This window comes from Triturus cristatus, chromosome 8 (assembly GCF_964204655.1).
Source record: "Triturus cristatus chromosome 8, aTriCri1.1, whole genome shotgun sequence".
Taxonomy (NCBI): domain Eukaryota; kingdom Metazoa; phylum Chordata; class Amphibia; order Caudata; family Salamandridae; genus Triturus; species Triturus cristatus.
In genome coordinates this window covers 1,358,190,903-1,358,199,025 of record NC_140591.1, presented here as the reverse complement: position 1 = coordinate 1,358,199,025, position 8,123 = coordinate 1,358,190,903, and the positions used below count along the sequence as shown (strand labels likewise).

The 8,123-nt window shown below is 49.8% G+C and overlaps 1 non-coding gene across 1 annotated transcript; it reads left to right on the top strand.

The window, feature by feature from the left end:
- Positions 1 to 705: 705 nt before the first annotated feature.
- LOC146805766 (5.8S ribosomal RNA) lies at positions 706 to 858 on the top strand. The gene has a single exon (XR_014968427.1). It is a non-coding gene; the product is annotated as a 5.8S ribosomal RNA (ribosomal RNA).
- Positions 859 to 8,123: the final 7,265 nt, after the last annotated feature.

Here is an 8,123-nt window from a genome sequence, read left to right as displayed (position 1 = left end):
TTCCGCGTGTTTGCGATCATTTTTAACATTTTCGCGATAATTTGCGAAAGTGGATTTTGCAAATTCCGCCCACCCCTAACCATGAGACCACCACTGCTGGGTGACCGAGGAGTGGCTCTTCTTGTGTGGCAGGGCGGCCTGGAAGAGAAGGGGCTGAGGGCTTGCGACAGGATCCTGGCCTCCTCTCGGTATGAGGCGTGCGGGATAGGGAGCTGCCTGGCTCTTCTCTTCCGGTGCCTCCGACCCAGGCAAGGGTGGGGTGGGCTGAACAAAGCCAGCCCGCTGGCATGGCTCGGGCTGCCCAGCGACGGACGGCTGATGTGCAGGTGGAGCGACCCTCCCTCATTGCCAGGTACCCAGTTCGACCCGGTCCTGTGCGGCCGGGCCGAGAGGTTTGAAGAATCGTCTGGTCCCTCTGCAGGTTCACCTGTGGTCCCTCCCGGTTTCACCGTGAGGGACCGGGATGTGTGGGTCTGCCTCCTCCTGTCACACTGGGAGCCCCCTTCTTTGCCCATGGGACTCCCAGGCCGGGCGCCTGGTAATGTTATTTGTCTCCCAATGGTGCAGTTTGACTCCCAGAGCGGAAGCCTTGAAACGGGTGCCTGGGCTGTGTCGCGGTGTGGGCGGAGGACAGATGGCGTCACCTTCCACCCACCTCCCCTGCACCCGCAGGTGGGTTGTGAACGTTTTTGAAAAGTTGCCTGTGATTCTTGGCAGTGGATCACTCGGCTCGCGCGTCGAGGAAGAATGCAGCTAGCTGCGAGAATTAGTATGAATTGCAGGACACATTAATCATCGACACTTCGAATGCACCTTGCGGCCCCGGGTGCTCTCGGGGCTACACCTATCTGAGGGTCGCTCAATCATCAATCGCAGTGGGGCTTCCCCAGGATGCAGCTAGAGCTGTTGCAGGATTAGCTTTGCTTTCTTTTGTCCTCCCACAAGGTCAGACCCCTCGATCGCCCGTGGCAGGGTCCCTCACCGGGTCCTGCCACGGAGGTACGCTGCTGGTGTGCCTGGCCCCCAGAAGGGGTATGGTGACCGGTCTGCCCTGGGCCTTTCCCTGGGCACTTGTCTGCGTGCCGCGTGATGCATGTGGCTGACTGTGGTATCCCACCGGTTGCCCATGCGCTCGTGCCTCGGGCACCCACTTCCGTGGCTGTCTTCCATGGAAGGGCTAACCTCCTCCGGATCTGATCCACGGAAAGAGGGCGTGCGCACTGCTGGGACGCCAGACCCCTGCTCCGTCAGGGGCATGGTCTCCCACGGCGGCTCCCCCCAACAGAGCAGCTACCTCACTGCAATCTATTGAAAGGCATCCTCTGAGCAAAGCTTTTGTCTCTCCGTGCATGGGCACCCGCAGACGCCCTCCTCTAGCACACTCAGGGGTGGGTCCCTCTGCCGCCGGGCCGGCAGGAGGGACATGGAGGGGGTAACACCGGCCCATGGAAGGCCGCCTCCACCACATTGGCCTCCCCCTCACGTCCCTGTCACACCGGGGTGCAGGGATGGGGGCCACCATTCCTCGCGGGTCGACAGGGTGACCAGATGGTTCGGGCCAGCCGGGCATCCCCTTCCCACTGCTCCTGGGCAAGTCGAGCAGGGAGGCAAGCAGCGCAGCCCCGGGGAAGGAGCCTCACGAGTGGCTGCCTCGGAGCACCTGTCCACCCTCGGCCGGACTGCAAGGGCAACTGGGTATGGCACCCTCCCAGGCCATCTGGTCGCCTGGCTGTATGACCAGATGTCCCTGCGGGCTGGGTGACCAGATGGCCCTGCGGGCCGGGTGACCAGATGGCCCTGCGGGCCGGGTGACCAGATGGCCAGCCAGGTTATCTCCAACTTTTGTCCTTCCCCAGGGTTCTGTGAGCCCTCACTACTTGGGGGCTTAACAGTCCAGGACACTGGGCTCCCAGGCAGGACGGCGGGGAGATGACGTGGCCTGGGCTTAACCCTCCTTGGTTCCAGCGAGGGGCCGGGCGCTGGGGACAGGGGTCTACCAGGACCCTGGGAGGCTCTCCCCAGCCTGGCTAGGGTTCGGAAGCTGGAACCGGGCCCAGGGCTCGTGCTCCGTCCCAGGGTGCAGGTGCCCCCCCATCCGGCAAGCCAGCCGAGGGTCCGGGCACTGGGGACGGGTTTCCACCAGGGCCAGGGAGGCTCTCCCCAGCCTCGCTAGGGTTCGGAAGCTGTGACCGGGCCTGGGGCTCATGCTCTGTCCAGTGGGCCCCGGGGTGTGGGAGCCCCCTCTCCTGCAAGCCATTCAAGCGTCTGGACGCTGGGGAAGGGGGTCCACCGGGGCCCGAGGAGGCTTTCCCCGGCCTGGATAGTGTTCGGAAGCTGTGATCGGGCACTGGGGACGGGGGTCCACTGGGGTCCGGGGAGGCTCTCCCCGGCCTGACCAGGGTTCGGAAGCGGAGACCGGGCCCGGGGCTCGAGCTTCGTCTGGCGGGCCCTGGGGTGCGGGAGCCCCCCGTCCTGCAAGCTGGCCAAGGGTCCGAGCGCTGGGGACAGGGGTCTACTGGGGCCTGGAGAGGCTCTCCCCGGCCTGGATGCTTTCAGAAGCAGGGACCAGGCCGGGGAGCGGGGGTGGCTGACTTTATCCGCTCCGCTGGCGGAGTGGAGTTTTCTGCCACCCCTACTTACAACAGCATGGCATTTAATGCCAGTAAGCACATACAGTCCACATGGAATTGAATCAACACTGTATCATTTCTATTTGACCCATAGTGTCAGACACAGGTACTGCAGTGTTTATGCAAAATGTCTTTGACAGCTAGGCCTTCGTCTTCCACAGGCCTATGTGCTGATGCAGCATCAAGAACACTCAGCTGTTGACAAACTCTGGCGGGCCAAATGTAGACCCATTGCAGTCCGGAGATTCAGGAATGGTGCACCGTGTATGGTTGAAAAATCAAGGTGCACATGATCATATACATAGGGTACTCTGTGTTGCATGTTACACATCAACACAACAGTGGGTTGACAGTGGAGACATCCTATAAAGTCCTGCCCCTTTTCACATCATCATGCATGTTGTTTTTGTGCCGAGCATTAGCAGGTGAAGGTGAGGCACCTGACCTTGGCAGAGCTTTTATGTCAGGGTACCAGTGACTGTGCAGCTTTGAGGGCAAATTTGCTAGGGGTGGGCGGAATTTGCGTAGTCACGCTACGCAAAACTCTGCGAAATGGTAAAAAATCTCCGCGAGCATGCAGAATTCCATGAACACGTGCAAATGCTTGTTCCGCCCGTTCGCAATGCTTTTTTCCTGTTCGTGAACACTGTTTGCGTGCTGGGGGAGAAATATCTCACGAACACGCTTTTTGAAAGCGCGAACAAGCAACAAATTCCGTGAAGCCGCGGAATTTTTGCCAATTCCGCATTCTCCGCGGAACGCGAAATTACCCAAATTCCGCGAGCAGAATGGAATTTATCGCCCAGACCTAATTTGCATACCCAGCACATGTGTTTTCCACCAGCAAACTCAGAGTGCCCAGCTGTACCCATGCTTGCATACCCCCGGTTGAGCAGGTATGGCGTTTGTAGATTCATTGATCAAGTACATTGTGTTTTGGAGGCCTTGTGTCATTGTCCATGGTTGTGAGATGGTTTTGTGTAGAGGAGATGAGGCACAGCAATTGCATGATCACCATAAACTTATTCACACTGTTTGTGCATGGGATATTTCTCACATGTGATGTGCTTTCCATCTAAACTTGAGAACTACCCACAGTTCTCTGCTTCTTTTTTGCATATTTGTGTGCGTCACTCTATGCCTGAAAGGGTGTTTTTTCTACCTGTACAGGGTTCTCCTCTGTGTCTGGACTAAGCTATACCTCTCCAAAGAGCTCTAAGTAGAGCAAAACACTGTGTCAGGGGTTGCTTTTACTCATTTCAGGTTGGCTTGGTTGGTATTTTACCAATGTAAAGCTGTAATACTGTGCCTGGAGTGTTAATTGAATTTTGTCATTTCACAGCTCGGCATGGACAGCATTGTGCTAGTCCTGTGCTTAAAGACCTTTCTGTAGAAATGGCAAAATATGTTGTCCCTTTCTATCTCAGTGTGGATGGCACTGTGCTAATCCTATGCTTCCAGACTTTGATAGAAAAGCAGACGTTTGAGGTGAGCAGATCTATAGTGTCGCTGGTGTTGAGAGTGCTCTACAGGAGCTAGTTTCCACCTAAACTTGAGAACTACCCAGAGTATTCGGCTTTTTTGTGTGCCTATTGTATGCGTCACTCTATGCCTGATAGGGTATTGTTTTGATTGAGATGTGTGCGTATTATATATATATATACAGTAGATAGTTATAGTTAGGACTGTGTTTCCATAGGAAATCTGAAAATTCAATTTTGAATAACTTTGGCGCCGGTTGACGAATCCTTGCGAAATTTTCAAAACTAATGGGGCGCTCCGCTCAGCTCCTACCCTGAAAGTCTTGGGGTGATTCGTCAAGCAGGGGCCGAGAGAAAAGCGGGTCCCAAAACGCGTTTTCCCTATGCATTTTCCCACAGGACCTTTAGTCAAAGGTACAGCCCGAACGGCTGAACAGAATTACTTGAAATTTGGCAAAGAGGTAGTCCTCAGGTCAGGGATGTGCCTTTTGCATATATGGTGGCAATCTTTTCAGTAGTTCCTGAGAAAATTGCAATTAAAAGCACATAAATATCTATAGCCGCACACCGTGCGGGCACCGTGCGCGCATGATACGCGCACCGTGACGTGCACGAGCGTAATTCTGATTGGGGGTTTCACGACAGTCAACATTCGAATCGGTCGAAATCAAAGTGTCGACCGCCATTTTGTGTGTGACATTGAAAAAGAAAGGTGAAGAACGTGAAAAGGGGGCAGGGTAGAGAGTTCCTGACCCCAAAGCTTTTGTCAGGGGGGTCCCTGAAGGACCATGAAGGGTGAAAAAAACATTTTATTTATTTTTTTAAATCGCGGGGTGCGCGCACGGTGCGCGCACCGTACGCTCACCGTCATGAGGTGTGCGCACGTTGCACGCACGGCGGAATCATAAAAAAATAGAATTAAAAATCAGTTTTAAGTCTTTAGATGTTAGGTGGCTCTAAAAAGAGCCGTTGTGTTAACTGAGGGACAGAGGAGAAAAAAAACATGGCAAAAATTATAGGGTGCCGCACGTGTGCTGCTGTATCTTACTCTCTATTAGGGGAATACTGGTGTCCCCATAAGAGAGAAGTGCATTGCACGCATTGCACCGTGTATGCACCCTCTTAAACAGAGGGTGAATATCCAGAGGAACCTAAGCAGGTGAAGCTGCCACCGCAGATGAAGTGCTCGGCTGAGCTGCCGATGATGTGCTCGGCTGAGCTGCTGCGGATGTGCTCGGCTGAGCTGCTGGAGGGTTTACTCTAGCAGCTCGAGCATAAGCCACAGGATGTACATCTCTAACGTGCCTGATCATAGTGAAGATACTAAAAGAGTATTTCTTTTTAGGATCTCCTCTTGATAAGACACGATCACAAAGAGTGCAGGTGACTTTTGGAGCATTCACCTTCTTCTGCCCGTCTGGAAATGTAAAAAATAGCCATATAAAAGAGTCTTTCTGTTTCCACTGTCTCTGTCTCACAAGGGTCTCCTGCTCACTCCCAGAAGATGACTGCTGCTCTGCCATTCTCAAGTACTGGAGTCCTGGAAAAGCTGCTCAGCTCCTTCTCCCAGGAATCAGAAGTAATAATGAGGGGAGTGGGTGTGGTGTTGGAAGTTTCTGGAACTGAAACTACTATAAACCAGTGAAAAGTGTTGTTTCTAAATCACATGACTTGCCGGCGCGCACGGAGCACGCACGTACGGAGCACGCGCTCATACGCGCATGGAGCACGCACGCATGCGCGTACGGAGCACGCACGCATGCGCATACGGAGCACGCATGACGTACGCATGCGCACGTGGAGCACGTACGCATGCGCACACGGAGTACGTACGCATGCGTGCACCGTGAGCGCACGGACAAAAACCCTTAAAAAAAAAATTGAAAGTGTTTATAAGTTTATAGAAGATATTAACTATGCTGTTCAACTCTATCCAAATAAAAAAAAACTCAGCCATTCCATATTACAGGATAAAGTTAATCTATATATATATATAGGTAGCTTATTGTAAAAGAAATATTTAAAAAATATAATAATACATTCATAAATTAGCATTTAAAAAACCTTGCAAATTCACCTCAAAAACCATAGGTTTCACACACGTTATAGTTAGGAATTAGCATTCAAAAAAACTTGCAAATCCACTAAAAAAACCATAGGTTTCACACACGTTATAGTTAGGAATTAGCATTTAAAAAACCTTGCAAATTCACTGAAAAAACCATAGGTTTCACACACGTTATAGTTAGGAATTAGCATTTAAAAAACCTTGCAAATTCACTGAAAAAACCATAGGTTTCACACATGTTATAGTTAGCTGGACATTTCACTCGTAAAAAACCAATGAAATTCCCCCGTTATAGTTAGTTCAGCTAACTATAACTCGCGCGCCCGCAATCCACTGCTGATGACGTCACATATTACATCACTCATGACATGGTCAGTGACATCACTCATGACATCACTGCTGACATCTCAAATTACATCACTGATGACATCACTGATGACGTCATCCATGTGATAAATTACCACATCTTCTCACACCCTAATATAACCTTTGATACACCGACTCAAAATTTAACAGTTCCATTCTCAAAAAAACCATACATACTGCAATACCAATAACTACATACCCACTTATTAACTCTTAGGTCTACATACACCTTCACTCATTCACCTGTACAGTCACTCATACTTACAGTCACAACATACAAAACTATCATATGCATTTATACACCTATATATATACATTCACTCACTACCAATCATCCATAGAGGTACTCTCACACCTACTCAGTCATGCAAATATTCACACTCCCATTTACTCACCTATGTGGTTATACACACTCAAGTTCACTTACTCATAAAAATAGTATCACATTCTTATGCTCTTATAGAATCATTGATACAAGCACACACTCATCCATACAGTCACTCTAACAATCACACACTCTCACATCTCCCCACTTATATACTCTCACACGCACATATACTGCCTTTCACATATGTAGTTAGTCACAAATGTACCACTGAGATATACATTCAATCCCTAACACAACCATACATACACTCACTCAACCATACAGTCCATCACAGATGCACTCTTAAAAACATGCACCCATAGAATCACCCACTCACACATCTATGCATAGAGTCACACACTCCCTACCCACACAAACACTCAGGAACCCATACAGATACTGAGACAAGCAATCAATAACTCATATAGACACTCAAATAGGTATTCACAAAACCATGCAGCCACGTATACACCAACATACAGAAACATACAGACATTTACACAGTTTAGTCACTAGTCTGCAGTAAGATACATGTAATGACTCACTTATAGAGTTAGTTACGCACCACAGAAAATCATCCATTTACACACTTGTACACGCACTCATTCTTCAACAGGCCTTTCCCTCTATATATTAAACATATCAAAATTGTTCAGAAACACATACTCAATGGATGATGTCATCAGTGATGTCATCAGTGATGTCATTTGTGATGTCATCAGTGATGTCACTGACCATGTCATGAGTGATGTAATATGTGACGTCATCAGCAGTGGATTGTGGGCGCGCGAGTTATAGCTAGCTGAACTAACTATAACGGGGGAATTTCATTGTTTTTTTACGAGTGAAATGTCCAGCTAACTATAACATGTGTGAAACCTATGGTTTTTTCAGTGAATATATATATATATATATATATATATATGTATTCGGTGGGATGTCCTTCGTTCGAGCCGCACTCAGACGCGGAGCCGCTTTTATCCCAAAAAGCATTTATTGGTATGAACAACTTGGTAATCCAGCAAAATGAAGCATTGTGACCGCTGCCTATATTTATTTATTATGTGTATCATGCCACTAAATACGCGCTCTCAGGCCAATATCTTCTGAAGCATTCCAATTAGCAAAAAGGGGATGTATTAAGCATCATAAATCCGACCAGAAATTATCTCGATCACACACCGGAGTTGTCATCCAGGACACAACCATGT